Source organism: Musca autumnalis, unplaced genomic scaffold, assembly GCF_047663935.1.
Source record: "Musca autumnalis isolate F117 unplaced genomic scaffold, ASM4766393v1 scaffold_1, whole genome shotgun sequence".
In the NCBI taxonomy this organism is placed as follows: domain Eukaryota; kingdom Metazoa; phylum Arthropoda; class Insecta; order Diptera; family Muscidae; genus Musca; species Musca autumnalis.
Window position 1 is genome coordinate 72,363,563 of NW_027411644.1, and position 27,009 is coordinate 72,390,571.

General features: G+C 34.6%; 2 protein-coding genes across 12 annotated transcripts in view; one reads left to right on the forward strand and one right to left on the reverse strand.

Annotated features, from left to right (window-relative positions):
• The window catches only part of Atg17 (autophagy-related 17), a 46,678-nt gene extending 44,221 nt beyond the window's left edge, over positions 1-2,457 (reverse strand). Inside the window, exons 1-2 of one of the 8 annotated variants that reach the window (XM_073981058.1) lie at positions 2,290-2,457; positions 1,211-1,350 (exon numbers count right to left, since the gene is read on the reverse strand). The gene's annotated coding sequence lies outside the window, so the exon portion shown is untranslated. Of the gene's footprint in view, positions 1-1,210; positions 1,428-1,459 lie in introns of all 8 variants that reach the window. The other 7 variants (XM_073981004.1, XM_073981013.1, XM_073981023.1 and 4 more) reach the window with 7 other exon arrangements.
• Positions 2,458-17,217: 14,760 nt separating this feature from the next.
• LOC141401159 (uncharacterized) overlaps positions 17,218-27,009 on the forward strand; it is a 118,477-nt gene continuing 108,685 nt past the window's right edge. For 2 of the 4 annotated variants that reach the window (XM_073981103.1, XM_073981150.1), the window contains exons 1-2: positions 17,221-18,202; positions 18,290-18,715. The gene's annotated coding sequence lies outside the window, so the exon portion shown is untranslated. Of the gene's footprint in view, positions 18,716-27,009 lie in introns of all 4 variants that reach the window. The other 2 variants (XM_073981095.1, XM_073981113.1) reach the window with 2 other exon arrangements.

A 27,009-nucleotide genomic window follows, 5' to 3' on the forward strand; every position in this document is an offset into this window, starting at 1 on the left:
AATAACAATAATAGGAATAGGGGAAAATACTAAAATAAAAAATAATGCAACAAAGAGAAATACAATAGGGAGAAATAAATGTAAAAGTGAATTTTCATTTTCTGTTTGTCATATTTTTTATTAACAATGACCGATATTTTTGGTTGTCCATGGTTTTTTTTTTATATTTTCTTTTATTCAATTGCAATTAGGTATATAAAAACAGACCAACCAACAACAACAACTATGGAAAGATATAAGTACATTTGATTTGTGTGTTAAATAATAGGACATTTCGAACATTTATATTTTTGTTTTTAATATAAGGCGACTTCATACATAAATACACACCACCTATATAGGAGGGAGACATCATATAGTATAATTGTTTATACATATGACCACCACTTATATTTTGTTTTGTGTGTGTTTTAATGATGACAATCAGTGTATGAATGTACATACAGTTTGTCAAGTAAATGATATTCCCTTAGTTTTCAGATATTCCCGGTATAAAACCTATAGGACCCTGTTTAAATGTAATATGACCTGGTACTCCCTTGGTCCATATGGTAACCCTCCTAGTAGGGATATTATATGCCTAATATTGTTGATACTTGTTAGTAGTTTACCCTTTTTAAGAATAACATTCATAAAATGTCATGATTTTCAAGAATTTACCAAACATATGGGTTATTTTGGAACCTGCATTAAATTTCGAAAACATTTATTTGACAGCTTGAATTATATGTAGTTATGGGTTTTCATTATTTTTTCTTGGACTACGTGGGTCAATTTTTTATTTATACATCCTATCTTGTCCTTAATAAGTCTACCAACTATTTTTTGCAAAAAACCCGACATTTTTATCCCAATTATCAGTAATTTTTCATAGATTAATACAGAAAAATGTTAGTTTTCTTGGTTCGAAAACAATTACTTGACAAACTGTATGTACATTGTCATCCACATCTCAGCTGTTGTCGTTGGCATTTAGCTGCTGCAACTGTTAGAGAGGGAAAGGAAAACATACAGTTTTTGTTTTGTTAGGAGAATATCAATAGGGGGTGGTTGGTTGGTTGGCTGGCTGGCTAGACTGAAGAACTGTCATGGTGTAAAGGGGATTTGAAAACAAAGAAGGGGGTCTTTTTGTGTTAGTTTGTTGTTGTTGGTTCTCCGTGAAATGTAAATAAGAAGCTCAATGAAAAGCACACATCCAACTGACACTTACCTTTTTTTCGTTTCTTTGTTGGCTGGTACTCCTTTTGTTCTTTACTACGGATTTGTCGGGTTTCAATTATGAAGTCTCTTCTTCCATATGTGTAGATTTATTATAGGGTCTTTAACATAGTATTATTGTGGAAAATTGCACTGTTTTTTGTTAAAGAGAATGGGAAAGCAAACAAACAAATTATATTTAATTGCAATTTAGCGGAGAAAAACTAAAACTAGAAATAAAAATCAACAATAAATAACAAACACTCAGCAGTGCAAGGAGAAATAATAACAACAACAGCACCACCACACCACCTTGTCCATTCCGTTGTGGCTGGCTGGTTGGTGGTGACGACGACGTCAACGTAGGCAGCAAATATAAAAAGCTAAATCCCGAGTTGTTGAATCGTGAAGTCGTTCGCGGCAGCTAAGCCCTGATTAAATTTCGACGCAAGAGACCACAAAAACACTACTTGGCAGAGATTGTTATTCTCTCTCTGGCTCTTTCTACACGACAACAGCACTGCAAACGTCAACGTAGTTCTTGTTGTTGTACAACACAGCAAAATATTTTGATTTTTTCTTCCTCTTTGTTGTTGGAAACTTCGATATTTTAAGTAATTTCAGTTTTTCCCAATTGATGAGGAAAAACGATTTTCAATTAGTTTTTCATGCAGGGGGTCCCACTCACTTCCACAAAGCAAATTAAATTGTTTAACGTTTTTTTTTTCTTATTTCATGGCATTATGTTTCACTAAACAAAAAAATATGGCCCAAAAACCAAAAATATCAAATTCACTCCATCACCACTAAGTGGGGGCTCTTTTTGCGTATAAATTTTTTTATTTGTTGTACTCCTTTGTATTATATTTTTCCTTGTTTTTACGTATAATTGGTTTCCTTCTTCTAATATTTTTTTCTTTTTTTCACGAATGAAACGAACGTACGACGACCAACAAACACAGCCAGCAGCAAAGTAAAGAAATAAAAAAATAGGTGATGACTTCTTTGTCTAATTGCGTTGTTTTGTTTTTAGGTATTATATTTTAAAATTTCCATTACTTTCATTCGTTTGAAGAGCCTTTTCTCATTTACGTTTTTCGTGTACATATACCCGCCGTCATTTGCAATAATTTCTTTTTCTATTTGAAAAATATATTTAGTAACTTTTTCTTCGATATTGGACGAACATATTTCTTTTATTTGTTTGATATAGTTGTGGCTCTCAATTCTGACTGAAAGTTAAGAGAGGAAGAGTAGTACAAAGTACGTAGCCAAAGGAAACGACGTCGACGCCGTTTCGAGCTATCATTTCTTTGGGATTAGCTGCTGAGCTATCATTTTCGATGAATTTCGTTGAACAATATACAAGCTTTGTTCCTTAACTTTTTTAATAATAAGGGTGGTAAAAGAGAAAAGTGTCAAAATTGCTCTCTCATGAACATTTTTACCAGAAAAGTAAAGGAACGGAAAAATGGTAGATCTGGCAGCAATGTCAAAAAGAAACATAAAAAATCAATTTTCGTCTTTTATTTCACAGTTTTTAATTTAGTTTTGTCAGCGTTCGACTTTTTCGTCTGTTTTTCGTCCATTTTCTTTTTTAATGTGAAATAATTGTCAAACAAAAGTCGAAAAATCAGTTCTGCCATTTTTTACCTGCAGAAATTTTGCTGGTAGCCTGTGGTAGAAGAGAAAGCCATTTTCACCATATCTCCACTCTCACTCTCTTAAAAATTGCTTCCAGTTTTGCCACTTTTCGGGGTTAAGGAACGCTTTGCAGGTTAAAAATGGTAACATCAGGTAAGTAAAGGAACACAGCTACAGCAGCTGTGTTCATGTACACCCAGCAAAAAGTTTGCATCCGTTTAACCCTTTCGGCCCCGAACTTTTTTTCCTGCATTAGTAGTTACTTTAAAAACATAGAATTAAAGTATCAGTCAAAACTAAGACATAGCATAAATTGGTGGGCGTTACCCCACCTATTTTGGAAGATACAGTACATTTTATCTAAAATTTATTTGCTCATTATTTTGTGCAATTATGTAAATATAAATGTTATATGCTGTTTATATTATAGCTTTTTGCAGGGTTAACCTTCATTATCGGGATTTGTTTGCCTAATCTCATCAGATTTATGAAGATTTACCATACAAAGTTAAATCTTTTCATGACCGGATTTGTTTGAGATCCTGCACAAAATCTGGATACTAATATAACTCAACTCTGTTTTTGTACTAAAAAATGCAACTCATTCCCCATAGTACGAAAAGTTGCAAGTGTTATCACAAACTATTTGTTTACGTTTTGTTCATTTGTCAAACAAAACTAAATTTTAGTAAGTAAATAAACATTTATTGGAATAGCAAAATACATAAAATAACAATTCTATTTCGTTACAGGAGTAGCCTACACACATAAATCACACAAACAGCGACAACGGTATTCAACAACCAGCTGAAATATCAAGAATCCACAGTATTCCAGTTGCCATCAATGCATAGTATTACAACAGCTTTGCAAGCCATATCTATGGAAGAATATTCAATCCTGCCAGAATGCCGCCCTAATGACTGCAACAGGGTGTATCCTCATGACACCAGTGGACCATATTCATGAGGATACGAAGGTTTTGATGCATCCTAACACAACAGGATGTCTTCATGATCTAGAGAGAAAGAGAGTCCAAAGGTATAAACGAGAACCTCTAGACCAACAAGCCTATCAGTCAGGCTTGAATAGAAGTCGCACGTGCAGTACAGTGATACAATGTGAATGTCGTACTTGGAGAAAGACGAGTTGATTTACCTGTTTATGGCAACATCAGGGCAAAATGTAAACACATGTGTGTTACGTGAGAGCCATCCCAATCACCATCTGGTGGGTAGGCCCGACATGGAGAGATCCAACGAAACAGAAGATAACCCCTAGATCAACATGCATATCAAACAGGTTTAAATAGCATTCACACGGATGCAGTTGCTAGCTAAGGCCATAAGCAAATATAGTGTGAAGAAAGTCCTCAAAATACATCCCCCATCTATCGCAGCTGAGGAGCGTCAGCTCCCACAACAAACCAGTGTAGTTTTGGCTCAACTACGCTCGGGATATTCCAGTCGCCTAAAATCGATGTCACCGTGCAAGGGATCTGTCCAGTATGCGGCATGGGCCCGCACGACACAAAGCACGTTTTCAACTGCCCCGCCAAATGTAAAGGTACGTGGTACTTTTTGCTGTCAACTAAATAATTGCAACGTTAATAAAATAAACTCTTTTTTAGTTTCACTTTGGCAGTTTTGTTGAGATGTGTATTATTTTATTGTTGTTTACAACAATAAAATAAAATAAACCTCTCTTAAGCTGAAAATGGTGTGCAACATCATATACCACGACGAGGGAGAATGAAGGCCCAAGCTGAGGGCGTCACCTAAAAGACCAAAAACAGCAAGCCCACGAATTGGAAGAAGAAAAATAAATCAATAAACCAGCCTCAGAAAATTGGCTCTTCTAATTGAAAACGATTTTGGATTGTGTCACATGAAAAAGTCAGAAAAGCTCTACATAACAAGGATTCATCACCAGTGGTTTTCCTAACCATTGCTGGGATGACGTCATATTTTCTGATAAGACGAAAATTATGTTGTACTATCACGATGGACCCAAAAAAGCATGGCGAAAATCTCTCAGCCCTGGAAAACAAAAATTTATTACGTACCGTTAAGTTCGGAAAACTGTCAGCTATGGTGGGAGGGTGGGTGATACAAAAGATTTTTTTATATTATGTAATTTTATGTATTTTTAGATTATGTAACGAACAGCGTCAAGAAATTTGGATTTCTTGTCCCTGAAAATTCAAACAAATTGCAATATAAATACTACCAAGATAATGACTGCAACAGCCCCAAATTAATCGACACCTCAGCCCAAAGTCCAGATATTAACCCCATCGAGAATTTATGCCTACATCTGAAAAAAGGCGGGAACAGTAGTGCGATTCTCTAACACATTTTATGAATGAAAAGTTCAAATAAAAGTTGAGAACACTCTTGCTATCGGTAGATCTATACGACTGCATTTTATTCGTCGCTAGCTTACCGAACATCGTTAATTACCAAAAGGATCGCACTACAGGTCCCCTAAATAAGAGCGACTTAATAAAATACATAAAAGGGGTGGCAAAAAATACCATTGGAATATGACATTCCGAAACTTATCTAAAAACATCTTTTCGAAAATTACTCTGTTAGATTTGTGAATTTTGCAATTCTTTAGTTGACAATACAAACAATAGGTTGTTTGCCTTTTTTGTTAAATTTAGCTACTTGTTTGTTTGATTTTAAATTTGTACAAATTGTTACTGGATGTTGTTCGTTTACTCTACAGTACAATGCAAAAGACCTTAGCCGATTACCAGAAGTTACTGAACTTGTACGAATTTGTACAAATTGTTGAGTAAACGAACACACCCTTTATTAATAAACATGTGTAAGAATTATACTCTTAACAAATATATAAATAATGTTATTGATTTATAACAACAAAACTTTGTTTTATTTAAAATAGTTTATAATATTGGTTTTGCAATAATTTAGTTGACTAACTGTATTGAACAACTGTAAACTTGAATTTTGACTATTTGGGACTATCCCAGTTGACCTGAATATTAAAAAAAAATGAACCACAGAAGTCTGAAGCACACAAAAATTATAAATTTTATTACGAATAAACACACGTACAATGTGCTAAAATCTTTGGACAACTTTGCTTGCTTTTAAATCATAATTTGAATCACACATATTTAAAATCGCACAATGCTACACAAATTTCAAATCTTTGGGATAATCATTACTGAAATAGTCACGTATAATGGCCTGGTCCGATCTATCATCAGAAAAGTTTTCACTGCAACACGGAACATGGCTATCTGGCCTACGATAATCCTTGCGGGGAAAAATAAATTGTTATTGTGGCTATAGGTATTAGGTATTTTTTCTTACCTCGATTAATTGTATTCTTTTCTATTGTGTCTTTACAAGGAAACCCAAATCATAGAAATTAACAGTAATGGGAGATCGTTTTGGATAGCCATTGACTGCGAGAGAAAAAGCAGCTGTTTGAGCTTATGGAACACAATTAATCCTACCTTGTAACCACCCAGCTAACAATTTTTTCCGAGGGCTCTGATATCAGATTTTTTCTGAGATTTTCTGAATATTTTTTAGAATTGTGGCCGATTTCTCTAATATTTTCCTAGAAATTTGACTGATTTTCTATAAGTTTATTTTAAGAATCTCTGCACATTTTCTAAAGAATCTTAAGAATCGTCATTCCGAATTCGTTCCGATTACTAATGGATTTTCTAAGGGAATTTTTTTTCGTTTGATGTCGAAGAACAAAATGACTGGTCATAAAATTCGCATATACAATTTTAAAATATAAATGCTACATATAATTATTCAAGCTAGTGTTGATAGCTTCAACATATATGTGGAAGTATACTTCTGCATATTGTTCTACTGTTAATCATAAAATTATAACAACAGGCTATATCATTAGAAAGTTTGAAATTAGAATCTTCCATAAATAGCATATTGAAAGAAAATTGTCTCTGAGTGGGGTTTATTCTGTACAGTACGACACGTGGCGTCAGCGTCAGAATTGTTTCCGATTTTTTCAGAAAATCTGAACTTTTCTCCGAATTTTTCCAGAATTTCTTTCCGAATTCGGACGGATTTTCTTAAGAAAATCTAAATTTTTCATCGAATTTTCCAAGAATTTACTTCCGAATACGGACAGAATTCGTCGCGAAACTCTAATAGGTTTTTAAGAATTTCATTAGAAAATTCTTTCCGAATTCGGTGACCACGTCCACACAACTTTCGTATCGAATTCGGTACGAATTCGGCATCACAATCGGCTATTTTTCCAGAAATTCTGTCCGAATTCGATACGAATTCGGAAAAAAATGTTAGCTGGGCAGTAGCTGCTGCTATATACACAACTGAAAATTGTATAATATTAACATCTTCATTCACATTATTCACATCACTCCATTCTTTATTTTCAAATCTATGGTCATTGCCAAGGGTGCACATTCTTCGGCAGCATGTCTAGAAAATTATAGAAGAATTGATTAGCCTCACTCAATCATAGATACATACATATGTATGTTGGACATATTTTCACTTACCTTACATACTTGGGTCCACCATAATGGAAACATCACTTTCATGACCAGGACATATATATGTATGTGATGTCTCTTATCACCACCATGAGCATCCAAAAACAATTGACATCGCGACCAGCAAGACCAACATCCTGCACATAACTTTCAAAATCCCTTGGCTTAGTATAATGAATAACTGCCCTAATATCGGTTTCCCAATGGTAGCCACAGCAAGCAATACGCGTTTCTGCACGCCAGTTAGCACGTTTCCCTTTGTTTTTCTTTTCCGGTTCAGCCGCTTTACGATCTTGCATACAGGTACACAGGAAATTGGCATTACGTTTGCATTTTATATTTATATTTCCCGAAATATACATATATTTATTTATTTTCCAGTTTTTTAAAGTTTATTTATGTATGTTGTTTTTTGTTTTTTTTTTTTATGTATACATAAACAAAAGACAGCTGTCATTTGTATCCTCACAATTGAATATATAAACGGTTAAGATTAACCCACTGGATCTATAAATCCCACAGGGTTAACCTTCAATAGTATAAACGCCCTATTATAATTGTATAGAAGTATACCTCTGACCTTACTTTTGAAGAATCAAAACTAAAGTTTAACATAAAGCTCATATATTTTGATTTAGAAACGATTTAAATAGTTTGAACTGTACACATCGATTTTTGACATGCCGTGATTTTCCAGACATCACATTGAATAATGCATCGTAGTTCTGTTGATCGGGATACAACTGGCACTTTTTTATAATTTTTGCATTCTTAGGACCACAATTAGCCAAAGCAATGTGTTCTTTGAGGAAAAAATTTTGTTAGTTTTAAATAAAACGACGTCAAAATCGAAGTTGCTTATAAGCAACGTTGGGGCCGAAAGGGTTAATAAGTACAAGTGTACAGTACATGTGCCGTTGGTACCCAGCAAAAAGTTTGCATCCACGGATGCAGTTGAATCACTACAAGTGTACAGTTCATTTGTCGTTGAAGTACATATTTTCCTATGAATTCACTTATGAATTTTACAAGAGAGCGCGCAGCAAGGTTGGACTCCATTTTGCTTCCACAGCACACAGCTAGGATGCACTCCGTTTTCGATCCAAATCACGACTTTTTATGTAGTCTTTTGGATTGAATTTAAAGGCACTGTTCGGATGCAGTAAAAATGCAATCCAAAGATGCAGTAAAAATGCAAGCTATTGCGAAATATCCCAGAATAAATAAAATACATTAATTATTTGTGTAGAACAAGAATACAAAGAACTTTATAATATAAACATAATTTAAAAAAGTTTCCATTAAATTCAATCACAATTGAGTGTACTTCCTTCGTTATCCATTTAATCCAAGCGCAACTGATTTTGCTTCGTCATCCTAAAAGGTTTTTATGTTGTCTTCCCATCACTACTCCAACTCCACTCAATTAAAAATTTCCGTCTCGTAAATTACCACAAAAATGTTCGCAACTTTAGTTTGTATTTTTTTATTTTATAACAAATTCTTCGAAATATATTCACACTTGTTTCTCTTTTGAAGAAATTATGTCGGCAGCGACGGGTTGGGATCAACCAACTATTTTTGATTTGTATCTCTGAAGCAACTGCTTATAAAATGTATCGAACGGAGTGTGCAATCCCAGCAAAAAAATTGGAAGTGGTGCAATTGGAGTTAAGATTTCACAGCATCTTTGTATTTTTGTTTTGCACAAATAATAAATGCATTTTATTTATTCTGGGATATTTCGCAATAGCTTGCATTTTTACCGCATCTTTAGATTGATTAAAAAAACAACCCGAAGAGTGCCTTTAAATTCAATCCAAACGACTACATCAAAAGCTGTGATTTGGATCGAAAACGGAGTGCATCCTAGCTTTGTGCTGTGGAAGCAAAATAGAGTGCAACCTAGCTGCGCGCTCTCTTGTAAAATTCATAAGTGAATTCATACCCAGCAAAAATTTTTGGAAGTTGTGCATGTGGAGTTATGATTTCACAACATTCTTCGATGCAGTCCACACGGAGTTATGAAAAATGCACTCCGTTCGATACATTTTATAAGCAGTTGCTGTAGAGATCCCTACAGAAAAAAACAGTTAGTTGATCCCTACACATTTCTTCAAAAGATAAACAAGAGTGCATACATTTCGAAGAATTTGTTATAAAATAAAGAAATAACAACTTAAGTTGCGAAAATTTTTGCGGTAATTCACGAGACGGAAATTTTTAATGGAGTGGAGTTGGAGTCCATGTCGAAAGCTGAACTAGTGATGGGAAGTCAACATAAAAAACCTTTAGGAAGATGAAGCAAAACCAGATGCGTTTGGATTAATTGGAGAACGGAGAAAGTAAACTCAAATGTGATTGAATTTAATGGAAACTTTGTTTAATTTGTGTTTATATAATAAAGTTCTTTGTATTATTGTTTTACACAAATAATAAATGCATTTTATTTATTCTGGCATATTTTGTTATTGTGAATAAATTGTATGAAAACGTAAACAAACGTTTTGACATATTGAAGAATTTTCGGCCAAAATAGAGTTGTTGTTGTGCTACTTACGTGACCTGTTAAATAGATCTTGAGACTGACTAAAAATGCAATCCGAAGTGTGCCTTTAAGTTCAATCCAAAACACTACGTCAAAAGCTGCGATTTCGATCGCAAATGGAGTGCATCCTAGCTGTGTGCTGTGGAAGCAAAATGGAGTGCATCCTAGCTGCGCGCTCCCTTGTAAAATTCATAAGTGAATTCATAGAAAAAGATGTACTCCAACGGCAAATGTACGGTACACTTGTAGTGATTCAACTGAAAAGATGTACTCCAACGGCAAATGTACTGTACACTTGTAGTGATTCAACTGCATCCGCGGATGCAAACTTTTTGCTGAGAACTGCATCCACGGATGCAAACTCTTTGCTGGCATGTACTTGTGAATCACAAGTGTACAGTACCCAGCAAAACGTTTACCTCCGCTGATGCAGTTCTCAGCAAAAAGTTTGCATCCGCGGATGCAGTTGAATCACTACAAGTGTACAGTACATTTGCCGTTGGAGTACATCTTTTCCTATGAATTCACTTATGAATATTACAAGAGAGCGCGCAGCTAGGATGCACTCCATTTTGCTTCCACAGCACACTGCTAGGATGCTCTTCGTTTTCGATCCAAATCACAACTTGTTATGTAGTCTTTTGGATTGAATTTAAAGGCACTCTTCGCAATGTGTTTTTAAATTATCTAAGGATGCAGTAAAAATGCAAGCTATTGCGAAATATCCCAGAATAAATAAAATGCATTTATTATTTGTGTAAAACAAGAATATAAAGAAGTTTATTATTTAAACTCAATTAAAATAAGTTTCCATTAAATTCAATCACAATTGAGTGCACTTCCTCCGTTCTCGATTTAATCCATGCGCATCTGATTTTCTTTCATCATCCTAAAGGTTTTTTATCTTGCCTTCCCATCACTAGTTCAGCTTCCGACTCCAAACTCACTCCATTAAAAATTTCCGTCTCGTAAATTACAACAAAAATGTTCGCAACTTTAGTTTGTATTAACAAATTCTTCGAAATATATTCACACTTGTTTCTCTTTTGAAGAAATTATGTCGGCGGCGACGGGTAGGGATCAACCAATTTTTTTTTCTGTAGGGATCTCTACAGCAACTGCTTATAAAATGTATCGAACGGAGTGCATTTTTCATAATGCTTGGTTTACATTTACGAAATCCACTCGTTTTCAACTGTCAAATCCATAGGTTAAACGTCAAATGAAATCCAGACGAGATTTCATTTGACGTTTGAGCTATGGAATTGACAGTTGAAATCGAGTGGATTTCGTAAATGTAAACTTAGCATAACTCTGTTGGACTACATCTAGAGTTGTACAATCTAGTTCATTTGAAAGATCTAGTTCAATAGCTCAGCTCTTTAAACTGAACTAGGTCAGTAATCTAGTTCATAGTTCACTGTCCAGTTCAATCTTTCGGATCAAAATCGTTCAACTGCTCTTAATCGGTCGTTTGATGAAAACGCATACAAACACCAAATACAAACAAAAGACTAATATAATTTAACTACTCCATAACAAAAGTATTGCATTTACATAGTTTTATTCCATTCTTAAAGAAAGATTAATTAATTTTAGAAAAAACATCCTTCATTTAGGTGGCTGGCAAAAAATCGTATGTTGTGTGTGTGTAGAAATTGTCATTGCAAAAAAACTTTTTGCGTGTGTGTTTCTTTTTATTTTTCCCGTTTTTTTTTCTATCAAAGAAGGCAGATTCAATAGGTAATGGATTCGACATATTGTAATATTGTATGTTTTTGTAGAAATCTTCCTTTTCGGACAGCTATTCCATGTACCCTGATCCAAAACATAAACAAACTGATCACATTACGAAGGCATCCCTTAACATAGACGACGCCGTCACTTTATGTATTTGTGAACGACATGTTGAAATAGATTGTGAATCGTTCGTTGATCGTACGGTCACCGACCGATTATAGTTCAGTGAACTATTGAACTATAATGAACTATATCGACTGATCTAGTTCATACACTCTTTTCAATGAATCGTTCAATTGAACTAGTTCGTTCATGAACTATACAACTCTAACTACATCGAAAGATGTTTTGAAATCATAACTCCAATTGCACAACTTCCAAAATTTTTTGCTGGGCAAGCTTATCAGTTTGTTTTTCGCTAAGTTTCATTCAGAAATGCACAAAAAGGTTTCAAATTTATAATTTCGGTTTGGCATTTGATTATTTTGGAAATTTAAATAACAACGTTACAAATTTTTCATTGCTACATTGGAACACTTTTTTCACAAACATGTTTAGAATTACAAAATTTGATTTTATGAAAACTGAATATTGGTGCCACCGTGCTGCAATGGTATGCACGCCCGCCTTGCACGCAGAAGGTCGGTGGTTCGATTCCCCGGCCAGGCAACATCAAACATTTTTCAACGGTGGCAAAATACCCCTCAGTAATGTTGGCGACATTTCCTGAGTATTTCAGCCTTGAAAAACTTCTCCACAAGTGGTGTCTTATGACACGCCGTTCGGACTCGGCGATAAACAGTATGTCCCATGTCATTGAGCTAAATATGAAACGGGGTGCACTCATTGATATGAGAGAAGTCTCCATTGTCCCGTATGGGATGTTGTGGAACAATGTTTTTTTTTTTTTTGTTTTAATATGAAAACGAAAGCGAAAACATATTTTGCATTTCATATTTCCATAGAAAGAGAATTGACCCCCAGCTTTCGACATGGACTCCAACTCCACTCCTTTAAGAATTTCCGTCTCGTGTATTACCGCAACAATGTTCTTTTACTTACCTGAGGTTACCATTTTTAACCTGCAAAGCGTTCATTAAGGCCAGAACAGAATCAATCGTCGCTTGCTTGCTTGCTTCCCAAATGTCAAATTATAAATGAATGCCAGAGCCTCCTAAAGGGGAACGCAGGCGGATTTGCAATTTATAATTTGACATTTGGGGAAGCAAGAAAAGGAAGCGACAATTGATTCTGTTCTGGCCTTTAATACCAAAAAGTGGTAAAACTTGCAACAATTTTTAAGACATTTGTTTGACGATTATTTGACAATGAAGAAAAAATGAACAAAAACAGAAGAAAAAGCGAACGCTGACAAAACAAAATTGAAAGCTGTGACATAAAAGAAAAAAAGTGCATTCTTATGTTTCTTTTTGACATTGCTACCAGATGTACAATTTTTTCGTCCCTTTACTTTTCTGGTAAAACTGTTCATGAGAGAATAATTTTGAGCGCTTTTGGCAGTTTTCTCTTTTACCACTTTTACCATTAAAAAAGTAAAGGAACAAAGCTTTTATAACAAATTCTTAAGCGCTCGGCACATATGGTGCGTTAAGCGTTGCGGTACAACAACCACATGAAAAAAGTGTAACTGAAGCCAAGTTTTTTGAAAAACAACAATATGAGCTGTGTTCCTTTACTTACCTGAGGTTACCAGTTTTACCATTTGTTACCATTTTTAACCTGCAAAGCGTTCCTTAACCCCGAAAAGTGGCAAAACTGGAAGCAATTTTTAAGAGAGTGAGAGTGGAGCTACACATCCCAGATTGGGAAAATACAGCAGCAAACAGAGAGGATTGGAGATTTTTTCTTAGTTCGGCTTATGGAACAAATGTTCTGTAAAAGGCCAGCTAAGTAAGTAAGTAAGTAAGAGAGTGGAGAGAGAGCGAAAATGGCTTTCTCTTCTACCACAGGCTACCAGCAAAATTTCTGCAGGTAAAAAATGGCAGAACTGATTTTTCGACTTTTGTTTGACGATTATTTCACGATGAAAAAGAAAATGGACGATAAACAGAAGAAAAAGTCGAAAGCTGACAAAACTAAATTAAAAACTGTGAAATAAAAGACGAAAATTGATTTTTTTTATGTTTCTTTTTGACATTGCTGCCAGATATACCATTTTTCCGTTTCTTTACTTTTCTGGTAAAAATGTTGATGAGAGAGCAATTTTGAGCAACTTTGACACTTTTCTCTTTTACCACCCTTACCATTAAAAAAGTAAAGGAACAAAGCTAAAGAGAGCGTCATTCAGCGCCATTTTTGTTTAAAGAGAAGTGAACATTTTACAACTTTTTTGTGTACGGGAACGGGTTTTCGTGTAAAAGTCGAAAAAATTGTTAACACTTTTTAGGTCTGGAACACAGCTATAGTGTTAAAGCAGTATTTTGTTGGAACAATTCACCGATGCATCTACCTTTATAATTGCATAATGTCAACAACAGTAAAAAATATCAACCTTGATTTTGACAGAATAGGCCATAACAAGAAAAAAATTGTAATCAGCTGTTAGCTGTGGCCAACCCATGATACAATAAGAAGGAAGCCATGGTACAATGAAGGAGAGGTAGGCCAGGTATGAAAATCACTGAGAAATGCCACCCTGCAGCCATGGCTTAAAACGTCAAATGGCATGGTACAATAATAATGGTAGATGTACCTGCATAGCTATCCCGTATTAAAAAAAAAACATATGGAACTTAGAGCTTCACTTTTTATATGTTAAAAGTGCCATATAGTGTAAAAACATTTCTTTATCTAGGCTCCAGAATATTCTTGTTGGTAAAGTGTTCCAAAAATAGCAAAAGTTCTTCCCAAACTTATGACAGTGAAAAAATGTCATTCACTTATTTTCTACTTGACAAGTTTGGCTAATCTGACATCGTGATTGCTGGCATACGATTTGCAGATAAATATCAGCAGAATTTTTACAAAAATTTTAATTTTTACATTCCCGTACTTTTGGAACAAATTTAAATTAATATCAATATTTGATAAAAATTTCATTCGTAAGTTTTGCTAAAAAAATCTACAATTTTATTTTGCCACGCGAATACACATTTTTTGTCCTTGTTTTCAATTTTAAGATATAGTGTTACAGCAGAAGTTTTTTGTTGGAACAATTCAGCGATACATCTACCTTTATGATTGCATAATGACAAAAACAGTACAAAATGTCAACCCTGCTTTTGACAGATTAGGCCATAAAAAGAAAAAAATTGTAATCAGCTGTGAGCTGTGGCCTACCTTTACTTTATTCTACCATGCATCTACCTTTATGATTGCATAATGACAAAAACAGTACAAAATGTCAACCCTGCTTTTGACAGATTAGGCCATAAAAAGAAAAAAATTGTAATCAGCTGTGAGCTGTGGCCTACCTTTACTTTATTCTACCATGAAGGAAGCATTATCAGCCCAGCTGATGGTAATATATGGTGTGTTCCTTTACTTTTGAAAATGGCAAAACCGGCAAAAGTGGTAAAAGTTGTAAACTGCTCCCATATAAATTGTATGGTCACAGAAGTAAAAGAACGCTTTTCAAGTAAAAAGTGGTAAAACTTGAAGATTCTTGAACGTAAAGGAACAGAGCTATAATGTGTCCATTGCATTGAATTTATGTCAAATTTTGACATCTTATGTTACCAAAAACGGCAGTTGCTGCTACATTCTTATTGTATCATAGGCCTACCTTATAAATTATGTGTGTTCGTTTACTCTAATGCGGGGCATACACTATACTGCCAAACTGCACTGCCAAATGAACCCTTGTGTACGTGTGTGATTAAATAGTGTGTGGCATTCCTTCAATCCATTTTCCGAAAATGATGAATTTTCCTCCAAAACTCGATTTTGGGTTGAAGTTTTCCAATTTTTTTAATTTCCTCACAAATAATATTTGTTGTTTTCAAAAATTATTTGTTGGTTACTTGGAAAATAAACAAAATTCATCGGATTGAAAGGGTTTCATTTACAAAATCAAAACTATTTTGATTTCAATCCTGCCAAAACTACTCCCAAATACATTTACAAAAACTTCAAAATGTACTAACACTATTACAAATGCTGTCCTGCATGCCCATAGTGTATGCCCGGTATAAAGTACAATGCAAAAGACCTTAGCCGATTACAAGAAGTTACTGGACTTGTACAAATTTGTACAAATTTGGTCTGTTCCTTTACTTTTAAAAATGGTAACAGTGGTAAAAAATGGTACCAGTGGTGAACTGCTCCCATATAAATTGCGTGCTTTTTAAAGTAAAGGAACGCTTGGCAGGTTAAAAATGGTAAGAAATGGTAACCTCAGGTACGTAAAGGAACAGAGCAATTGTTGAGTAAACGAACACACCTAAATTATTGTACCATGGTTGTTCATTTGGGTTCTCTTCATTCCCATTTACATTTATGCCAAGTTTACACTTGAGCTCTAAAATCCACTGGATTTCACGAAATCCTGAAATACACCCCGGTGTTTACACTTATTTTTTGTTGATTTCAAACATATCACAATAATCAAGGTAGATGCATAGGCGCTGCTGATCGAACATGAATTTTCAAAACAAGTTGTCGTAAATTGAATTAGTCATCAAAAATATACGACGATATTTATTTCGAAAATTATCGTAAAATTATCTATATATCGTATTAATTGTGTATAGTACTAACAAATGAAAACATAAAAAAATGATTTTGTCGTTGAGACATCATAATAATAAATTTTGATAGATAAAAGTTGTGTTCAGAACTTGCAAAATATTACTACTTGCAGCAGTTTTCCGTTTAGTGCTAAAAATGCGTTACCGTACTAAGAAATCTAGCAAGACTTGCACTTCCCTTTAAACAAAAACAGCGCCGAATAACACCCTATTCTTCTGTTTTCTGCCATACAATTTTGGCATAGTAGAAACTAGCAATATGTTCATTATCATCTAAATACGAAAGCTAATACGTTGATTTTTACATTTTTACTGGAGTTTTTGCAATTTCCGCCATTTTCCGTTCCCGTGTTTTTTTTTTGAAATTTTTATGGGGAAGCAATTTTTGACAATTCGCTCTTTTTTTCTAACATTACCATTAAAAAAGTACGGGAACACAATGAAAAATAGCATTGTAACAAAGTAATATAATATTTTTTCACATTATTTACAAATTTTGATACTAAAATATTTTTGTTGCAGCAATTGACCAACTACCTTGTTTATTGTGATACGTGAAAAGTGTTGCAACTTTTGGTACTTTTTTATGCAAAAACAGGGTTGTATATCATGTGAACTGTGATTTCGATGTTGATTTCGCTGAAATCACGAAATGAGATGATTTCATTTTTGTATGCGAAATCATGACAAATTTTGCTTGATTCCGCGCGAAATCACGAAACGTCTTCGAAATCACGAAAAGATGCCGAATTTAAACCAAACATTAGTTTACCAACCGAAACAATCTAGTGAACCCTACCTTGGCGTTTGCGATTCTGCACAACAGATTTACCGCCGTCAAGAATGACATATGAATGTACGAGCAAAAGAAAAACACCACGAACGGACATACGTAAAAGAGAACAAACGAGAGAAATCTTTTTTGCTGCACGGAAGAAAAATTAAATAAAATTTATTATTTATTATTGAAAAATTAAGATAAAATCAATAAAAAGTGTTAACCAAGAAGGAGTACTACAAAGATTATATGAAATTGTTGACAAAAGAGAAAATAAAACAAGATTTTCAAGCTCCGAAAAAATGTGAAAAAATTTCTACAGCCCCGTGAGAATGTGTGTGTAACAAGAAGAAGAAGAAAAAATAACACGAAAAAAATCAGCTGCACAACAAAAAAAAAAATTGAAAATTTTCTCGCCGTGTTTTGTATCTCCTTCACTGAGACGAGAGTCATCCGTCATCTTCTGGAATCAAAAGCAAGGCAAATCAACAATACAGCAGGCCACAGTTTCTTGCCTGTCTGTTTGTTCAGTCAGTGGTGTTTGGCATAGCCACCAAGAAAATTAAAATAAAAGCAAAATAAAAAAAGAAATTAAAATAGAGACCGTCAACAAAACGTCGGTCGGTCGTTCAGTTGTTTGACGAGATGATGTGATGTATTTTGTGTGCGAGAAAGAAGAAATCATTCAATAAATGAAAAACTAGTATCTTATTTTATATATATACACGGTTTAAAACGAACGTACATTCGGACAGACGGACAATTGAATGTACAACGTTTGTTTGGTCGTCGTCGGTCGGTTAATTGTTGGGTCATCGAAGTTGTTGAGGTGTTTGTGTTGATCCCACCAAAGAGTATATTTTTTCTGTTGTGTTATTTTTTGTATAAAAGTATTTGTGTAATGAACGAGTTTTTGTTTTCTTGTGATTTGCTTTGCTGCTATGCTCTGTGTGGCGTATTATACCCTTAACTTAAATCGTGTCGTCGTATCGCATATCGTGTCGTCTGTGTCATTCTCGGTCGATTGGTGGCGGTCTCGGTCTGGTCTATAGGTAATTTTTTTTAACAATAATAATTGTGCGATATTTTATTGTTGTGTGTTATTGGTTATTTGTGTATAACGAATTGAATTGAAGAAGAGAATGGATATGTAAAGTGTGACAAGAAGGTGAATAGTTTTCTCATTTCAACAAAAAATGTTTTAAAATCAATGAATTTGTGTGGCAAATATTTAAAAGAAAGCCAATTAATGTGAAAATATATAAAACCTTTAATGGAAAATTGCATTAAAAAGTTAAACAACTACGGTGAACGTTAATAAAGAAACGAAAAAAAAGTTATATCAAAAGATATACAGTGTTGCATTTTTTGGCTACCTACTTTTTTAAAGCCAAAATAAAAACAACAACAACAGCAGCCGAAGAAATACATATTTACATATTGATTGTAGCGACACACCAAATAACAACAATAACAATAAATAGCAAGCATCAGCCCAATATGGATTAATATCTTCGTATTTGGCCTCGCAAAAAGAAAACAAAAAGGCATATTCGTATAACACGGTAAGTGGACCTATATACCTAAATTACCTGGCAAAAATCATCAATATGCGACGTTCATAATTATCATGAGCCTATGATTTTTTTTGTTTTGGCATTTGCCAAAAAACATGCACACATTTGTTTTGTATTGCAATGACATTTGATATGTGCAAATTTCGATATTTTATGCGATTATTTTCTGGAATTTGATGGTCAATAATCGACGAAAAAGCAATTCTTGTTCGTCAATTTATTTGTTTTCTTTTTTCATAACCTTTTTCTCATTCCTCCTGTTCTCTCAGTGTATCGTTTTAACTACCCCCTCTCTCGGTCACCTGAATCTCTCTTGTCCTGAGTAAAATGTCACCTTATTAGTGATGCCAATTTTTCGTTTTTTTTTTACGTACGAAAATTACCTTTTTGACGATTATTTTAGACCTCCAATTGGAATGAAAACTAGTGCAATATTTTGTTGTAAAAGCAAAATAAAAACAAACAGCTGGTCAGGTAAATGTTTGAAAAAAGAAACAAAAATATCGAAATGTGATAAACTATTTTTGGCTTAAGTCTCCTTTATGTGCACCTCTCGGATCGGGTTGAAATTCGTACCATAGGTTGTCCATGGGATCCTGAGAACAAAGTCATATAGCTTTCCCAGGGGAAGTCCATATTTCCCGAGAGATATGGTTCTTGACATTTCGGAAATGTCTTACTTTAACGCCATTGCCTTAATTATGGTCGCACCGTCTGGATAAGGTTGATCACAACATGATGTAGCTTTCAGCGGGAATTCCATACAATCCGAAATTTGGGTCTTGGCATTTTTGGCTTAAGTCTCCTTTATGTGCACCTCTCGGATCGGGTTGAAATTTGTACCATAGGTTGTCCAAGGGATCCTGATAACAAAGTCATATAGCTTTCCCAGGGGAAGTCCATATTTCCCGAGAGATATGGTTCTTGACATTTCGGAAATGTCTTACTTTAACGCCATTGCCTTAATTATGGTCGCACCGTCTGGATAAGGCTGATCACAACATGATGTAGCTTTCAGCGGGAATTCCATACATCCCAAAATATGGGTCTTGACATTTTACTATTCTTACTTGGGCGCTATGGATATTGTTTTAAGGCCTCGACACATAAGAAGCATGACACTCTTGCTTATGTCATATCTGGTAAATGACTAAAGACCAAGTCCGACCTAATTCAAATGTGATTCTGAAATCTTTTTATTAGGTCCAACTTGGTCTTTAGTCTTTTATCAGATATGATCTCAGCAAGAATGCCATGCTTCTTATGTGTCATGGCCTTTAAAGCTTATGAAGAGTACTTTTGTTCACTTAGCCTGCTTTTGCACCTGCCCATAGGAGAAAAACTTAATACCTGGCCGAAGGTTCACTAATTAAAGAAAACTTATAATTTAGAAGAATTTTGGGCTTAAGATGAGTTGAAGCATTAAGCTCGGATCGGGACCAAATTTTTTCCACAGGCAGGTCTCGTTACCCTGATCACAAATATATATAACATTTATTGCGGCAGTCCATACTTCCCGAAATATGGGTCTCCGAAATTCCGAAAATTTCCTTTTTAAATGTCGGCTACTTAAAGAAAATTTTTAATTTAAAAGAAAATGTTGTTCCCGAAAATGCGACCCTGCATCTGAGCCGGGAAAGCTCTCCTGTTAGCAACTGGGAGGATATTCCAAAGCATTGATGACAATGACATGCCAAAGCATTGGTGTAAATGACATGCCTTGGATCCAAAAATGAATGGCATCTTTTGGGGTCCACGCTCATATAAAATTCATCGATGAAGATGCTAAAAAGATGACATGCCAGATCACATTCACCCATGATTGAATAGCATCTTTGGCATCGAACATTTTGTTGTGATATTCCCCATCGAATTCTTGCACGAATAGAGTGTGATTCATCCTCTCTTCGTTTGCTCCTCAACGTTTCTTTTCTGTCGCAACTTACAGCCCAGAATTGTACCTAGGCATTTTGCATCGGTGGAGAGATGAAGTTATATAATTGTTCCACAAACATCCCAGATGAGACAAGGGGCCACCGTGGTGCAATGGTTAGCACGTCCGCCTTGCACTCAGAAGGTCTGCGGTTCGAATCCCAGGCCAAGCAACATCAAATTTTCAACGGTGGCAAAATTCCCCCTCAGTAATGCTGGCGACATTTCCTGAGTATTTAAGCCATGAAAAACTTCTCTACAAGTGGTGTCGTAAGACACGCCGTTCGGACTCGGCAATAAAAAGTAGGTCCCATATCATTGAGCCAATATGAATCGGCGTGCACTCATTGATATGAGAGAAGTCTCCCTTGAGATGAAGTTGCACTCCATCCAAAATCGCAGCGGTTACGTTTTCTAGTGAACCATATCGAAAGTTCTATCCTCAATATCTTACCGAAATTACTGAAATTTGGCATTTTGTCTTCGTTGTGGGTATAAAACTTTCCACCTGAAATTTGTCTGCACAGGTCCACGTCTTCATATAGCCCCCATAGAACGGTACCTCCGGATTTCTGGTATTTTGAAGGTTGTGCTCTCAATATCCCACCGAAATGACTGAAAATTGGTATTTAGTCTTCGTTGGGGGTATAAAACATTCCACCTGAAATTTGTCTGCACAGGTCCACGTCTTCATATAGCCCCCATAGAACGGTACCTACCGATATTCGGTATTTCGAAAGTTCTAGCCTCAATATTCCACCGAAATGACTGAAATTTGGCATTTTGTCTTCGTTGTGGGTATAAAACTTTCCACTTGAAATTTGTAGGTATAGGTTCACGCCTTCATATAGCCCCCATAGAACGGTACCTCCGGATTTCTGGTATTTTGAAGGTTGTGCCCTCAATATCCCACCGAAATGACTGAAAATTGGTATTTAGTCTTCGTTGGGGGTATAAAACATTCCAGCTGAAATTTGTCGGTATAGGTCCACGTCTTCATATAGACCCCATAGAATGGTACCTCCAGATTTCTGGTATTTTGAAGGTTGTGCCCTAAATATCCCTCCGAAATGACTGAAATTTGGTATTAAGTCTTCGTTGGGGATATAAAACTTTCCACCTAAAATTTGTCGGTATAGGTCCACGTCTTCATATAGATCCCATAGAATGGTACCTCCAGATTTCTGGTATTTTGAAGGTTGTGCCCTCAATATGCCTCCGAAATGGCTAAAATTTGTTATTAAGTCTTCGTTGGGGGTAAAAAATTTTTCACCTAACATTTATCGGTTTAGGTTCAGGCCTTCATATAGCCCCCCTAGAACGATACCTCCCGATTTTCGGTATTTTGAAGGTTGTGGCTGTGGTTATACATTTCTCTATTTTATTCACTTGTCTGAAGAGAATTTAAAACAGAAAAATTGTACACAGAAACATTTTTATGCCTATTATTGAAATATTTGTTGCATAAGAAAATATGCAAAAATTTATGCATTTTGCATAATTTGCATATGTTGTCATATGTTTCGATTGAAATGTAAGCAGAAGCCAAAAATATGTCCAGTCCCAAAATTTGACATAAATGGGACCAAAAATAGGGGTTGCATAAAATTCCGCTGTCTACTTATGAAGAGCGAGCTTCTTCTAAAGATTTGCCTTCAATAAAGGCATGTTACGAGTTGTTTAGAGAGGTAGTGTCCACAAAGCTACTAATCTCTAGATTGATCAGACTTTCGATTTTCTTGAGGAGATAGGATAAGCTAAGGTGTCTAGTCTCTCGGTACCGAGTGATCAAATTTTCCTGCTTTTGCTTCGAGAGGTAGTGTCCACATGGCTCCTAATCTCCAAATTGATCTGTCTTTCGAGTGTCTTGAGGAGAAAGGATAATCTAAGGGGTCTGTAGTCTTTTGGTACAGAGTTGTCAGATCACCCTTTGCTTTAGGGATCTAAGTGACTTTCACCATTTTCCACAGGTCTGGTACAGACAATCCCCATAGATTACCTCCAGAATTTGGTATAATTGCGGTGATGCGAATTGGAGCATCGCTGGTGTTATACCAGCTGATTTGAATGTTTTGACAGAACATTTTATATTGTTTCTTCTAACCAACTTTCTAATGAGATCCATATTCACATCTGCTTGGATTTGGAAGCCGTTAACCTCAGTGTTTACGGTACCAACGTTCTTGCAGCCCAGAAAATTTGTCCATGTAAGGAGGCTTAGAGTCTCAACACCAGAGTGTGTCCACATATCATACCATTTGGTTTTTTGATGCTCCCAATGGATTTTGGGTCCTTGGAGAGTATTCTTAACCCAGATATGCCCATTGCTTGATCGTGATCATTTTAAAAGTATTTTTATATTATTTTAGAAGCAAATGTGAAATAATAACAGTATGTTTATATGTTTTTTAAAAATTTTTTGAAAAAAGTGGTTTTTGAGGCCACTTTTGGACACAGGGTTTTGTCATATAACTGGGATATATGGGACACAAAACATTTGACATATAGTCCAAAGACACCTTTTCGGCATCTAGTTAACGTTTTTTCGTAGTAGGCTCCACATCGTGTATGTTTTCGTTATAAAATAACCCAATAATTAATCGGTCATAACGCAAATCATTGTAAAAACTAAGCGATCGGTGGCAACTTCGATGAACTAGACCTCAAAACTCAAAAATAGTAGCTCAAAATAATGGAATCACATAATATCCCAAGAGCTACAGATGTGTACTGAGTATATCACCAAAATAAACGGTACTTTGATAAACATAACATATCAAATTAGCAAGAATTTTGTGTGTCCTATATATAGGACGCTGGGCATATCTGGGTTAAAAACCTAGCTTTGCCGTTGACTACTTTTATCGGCTCGCTTGTTCTCGCTCTTAGATTTATTGAAACTCGCCTTGTATGAGTCCCAATCAATGTCGAATTTAGTCGCATGCGCCTTACAATACATATAATCTTTTGGTGATAGACGTCAACTGAAACTAAGTTTTCTGTACCTGTTTGCAAAACAGATCTCGAAAAGTATCTTTATACCATCCGAGTACGAAAATTTGTCTGATACCTTCAATTACTTAGGACAGAAACATCTAGAATGGAGAGAGTTAGTTCAATAAACTCCACTCTCTGCCCCTAATTTTAAAAGGGTCGGCTTGAATTAAATATATACGTAAAGTTCACTAAGTACCTGTATTTTCGTTTGGAAATCTGTATTAATTATATGCCCAATTGTTAAGGATTGCAGTAGTTTTGCTAAATTTAATGTCTGGAATTACTTTGTTAATTATTATAATCCAAGGGGCCTGAAAACAGAGCCTTTATCAGGGTTATCACTAATTTTCTCTTGGATTTTTTCCGCACCAATATTAAACCACAATATTTTCCCTTATCATCTTTAAAAATAGTAATTTTACTTCAGTTTATTTTAATTTATAGCGTTTTTTATTATACGCAATATTGACAACACTTGTAATGTTTATGTATCTCATCTCAACAATTGGCTCCCGTAACACAACGAGGAGAGCCTGAGAAGGAAACACAAATTTTAATGAGAACAATTGAATTTTGCGCGTAGTTTGAGAGGTTTATTTCATGATTTGCCGCAAATATTTTGTTGTTGTTTTGTTCGTCATTTTTATTGTAGTTTCTTTCGTTTTGCTAGCCTTTCGTTTGTTGAAAACGCGCACACACATTCAACCGAGTAATTTTTGTTCGCAAAATCGCGAACACAAAAAACCTTAAACCTCTTCCCTCCCCCTTTAAGTCCGTGTGTAGACACACAAATTTTTCGGGAAAGTAAATTCAGTTTTAAGGCAATAGGGGGTAGGAAAGAGTATTGAGGAGCCCTTTCCTCTCCGCTCTCTCCCAAAAAACTCAATTTACTTTCCCGAGAAATTTGTGTGTCTAAACACAGACTTACCATCAAATTTATAACAGTCACAAAATCCGTTTGATTGAGCGAGCTCTCGGCAAATACAAGTTATTCGCTTTTGTATCTTTCGGATATATGACAGACATTTTGCTAATCATAAACACCGTAACACCGATGATTCTTTTAACAGGGTAATAAATTAATATGTAAACATGATTTAGAGATGTCGTTAAAGAGGTGGGCGGAAACAGGGGATGGAATTTGTTGAATTAATTTTTTAATAAACATTTATTATTTTTGGCATTTGGAAGATGAAAAAAAGCAAAAAAAAATGTGAAAAGATAAAGAAAGATTTTCTATAAAAAAGTTCAACAGTTTCTTTAGAAAATTATGAATAGTGATAGATTTTCCATGGAAAGTTATCATCAGTGATAGATTTTCTATAGATCTATCTTCTGTGATAAGTGATACTTTTTCTATAGAAAAATATTATCTGTGATACTTTTTCGATAGAAAAAATTTAAGTGACACAATTTCTATGGAAAAAGATTATACCTAAATCATACATTTTCTAATGACTAACAGTGATACATTTTCCATAGAGAAACAGTGACACTTTTTTTTATAGAAAAATGTCAAGAGTGACACGTTTTCTATAGAAAAATGTCAACAGTGACAATTTTTCTATAGAAAAATGTCAACAGTGACACTTTTTCTATAGAAAAATGTCAACAGTGACACCTTTTCTATAGAAAAATGTCATCAGTGACACTTTTTCTATAGAAAAATGCGATCAGTGGCACGTTTTCTATAGAAAAATGTCAACAGTGACACTTTTTCTATAGAAAAATGTCAACAGTGACACTTTTTCTATAGAAAAATTTCAACAGTGACACTTTTTCTATAGAAAAATGTCAACAGTGACAATTTTTCTATAGAAAAATGTCAACAGTGACACTTTTTCTATAGAAAAATGTCAACAGTGACACCTTTTCTATAGAAAAATGTCATCAGTGACACTTTTTCTATAGAAAAATGCGATCAGTGGCACGTTTTCTATAGAAAAATGTCAACAGTGACACTTTTTCTATAGAAAAATGTCAACAGTGACACTTTTTCTATAGAAAAATGTCAACAGTGACACTTTTTCTATAGAAAAATGTCAACAGTGACAATGTCAACAGTGACAATTTTTCTATAGAAAAATGTCAACAGTGACAATTTTCCTATAGAAAAATGTCAACAGTGACAATTTTTCTATAGAAAAATGTCAACAGTGACACTTTTTCTATAGAAAAATGTCAACAGTGACAATTTTTCTATAGAAAAATGTCAACAGTGACAATTTTTCTATAGAAAAATGTCAACAGTGACAATTTTTCTATAGAAAAATGTCAACAGTGACAATTTTTCTATAGAAAAATGTCAACAGTGACAATTTTTCTATAGAAAAATGTCAACAGTGACAATTTTTCTATAGAAAAATGTCAACAGTGACAATTTTTCTATAGAAAAATGTCAACAGTGACAATTTTTCTATAGAAAAATGTCAACAGTGACAATTTTTCTATAGAAAAATGTCATCAGTGACACTTTTTCTATAGAAAAATGTCATCGGTGACAATTTTTCTATAGAAAAATGTCATCGGTGACATTTTTTTCTATAGAAAAATGCCATCAGTGACACTTTTTCTATAGAAAAATGCGATCAGTGGCACGTTTTCTATAGAAAAATGTCAACAGTGACACTTTTTCTATAGAAAAATGTCAACAGTGACAATTTTTCTATAGAAAAATGTCAACAGTGACAATTTTTCTATAGAAAAATGTCAACAGTGAAAATTTTTCTATAGAAAAATGTCAACAGTGACAATTTTTCTATAGAAAAATGTCAACAGTGACACTTTTTCTATAGAAAAATGTCAACAGTGACACTTTTTTCTATAGAAAAATGTCAACAGTGACAATTTTTCTATAGAAAAATGTCAACAGTGACACTTTTTCTATAGAAAAATGTCAACAGTGACACTTTTTCTATAGAAAAATGTCAACAGTGACACTTTTTCTATAGAAAAATGTCATCAGTGACACTTTTTCTATAGAAAAATGTCATCAGTGACACTTTTTCTATAGAAAAATGTCATCAGTGACACTTTTTCTATAGAAAAATGTCATCAGTGACACTTTTTCTATAGAAAAATGTCATCAGTGACACTTTTTCTATAGAAAAATGTCATCAGTGACACTTTTTCTATAGAAAAATGTCATCAGTGACACTTTTTCTATAGAAAAATGTCATCAGTGACACTTTTTCTATAGAAAAATGTCATCAGTGACACTTTTTCTATAGAAAAATGTCATCAGTGGCACTTTTTCTATAGAAAAATGTCATCAGTGACACTTTTCCTATAGAAAAATGTCATCAGTGACACTTTTCCTATAGAAAAATGTCATCAGTGACACTTTTCCTATA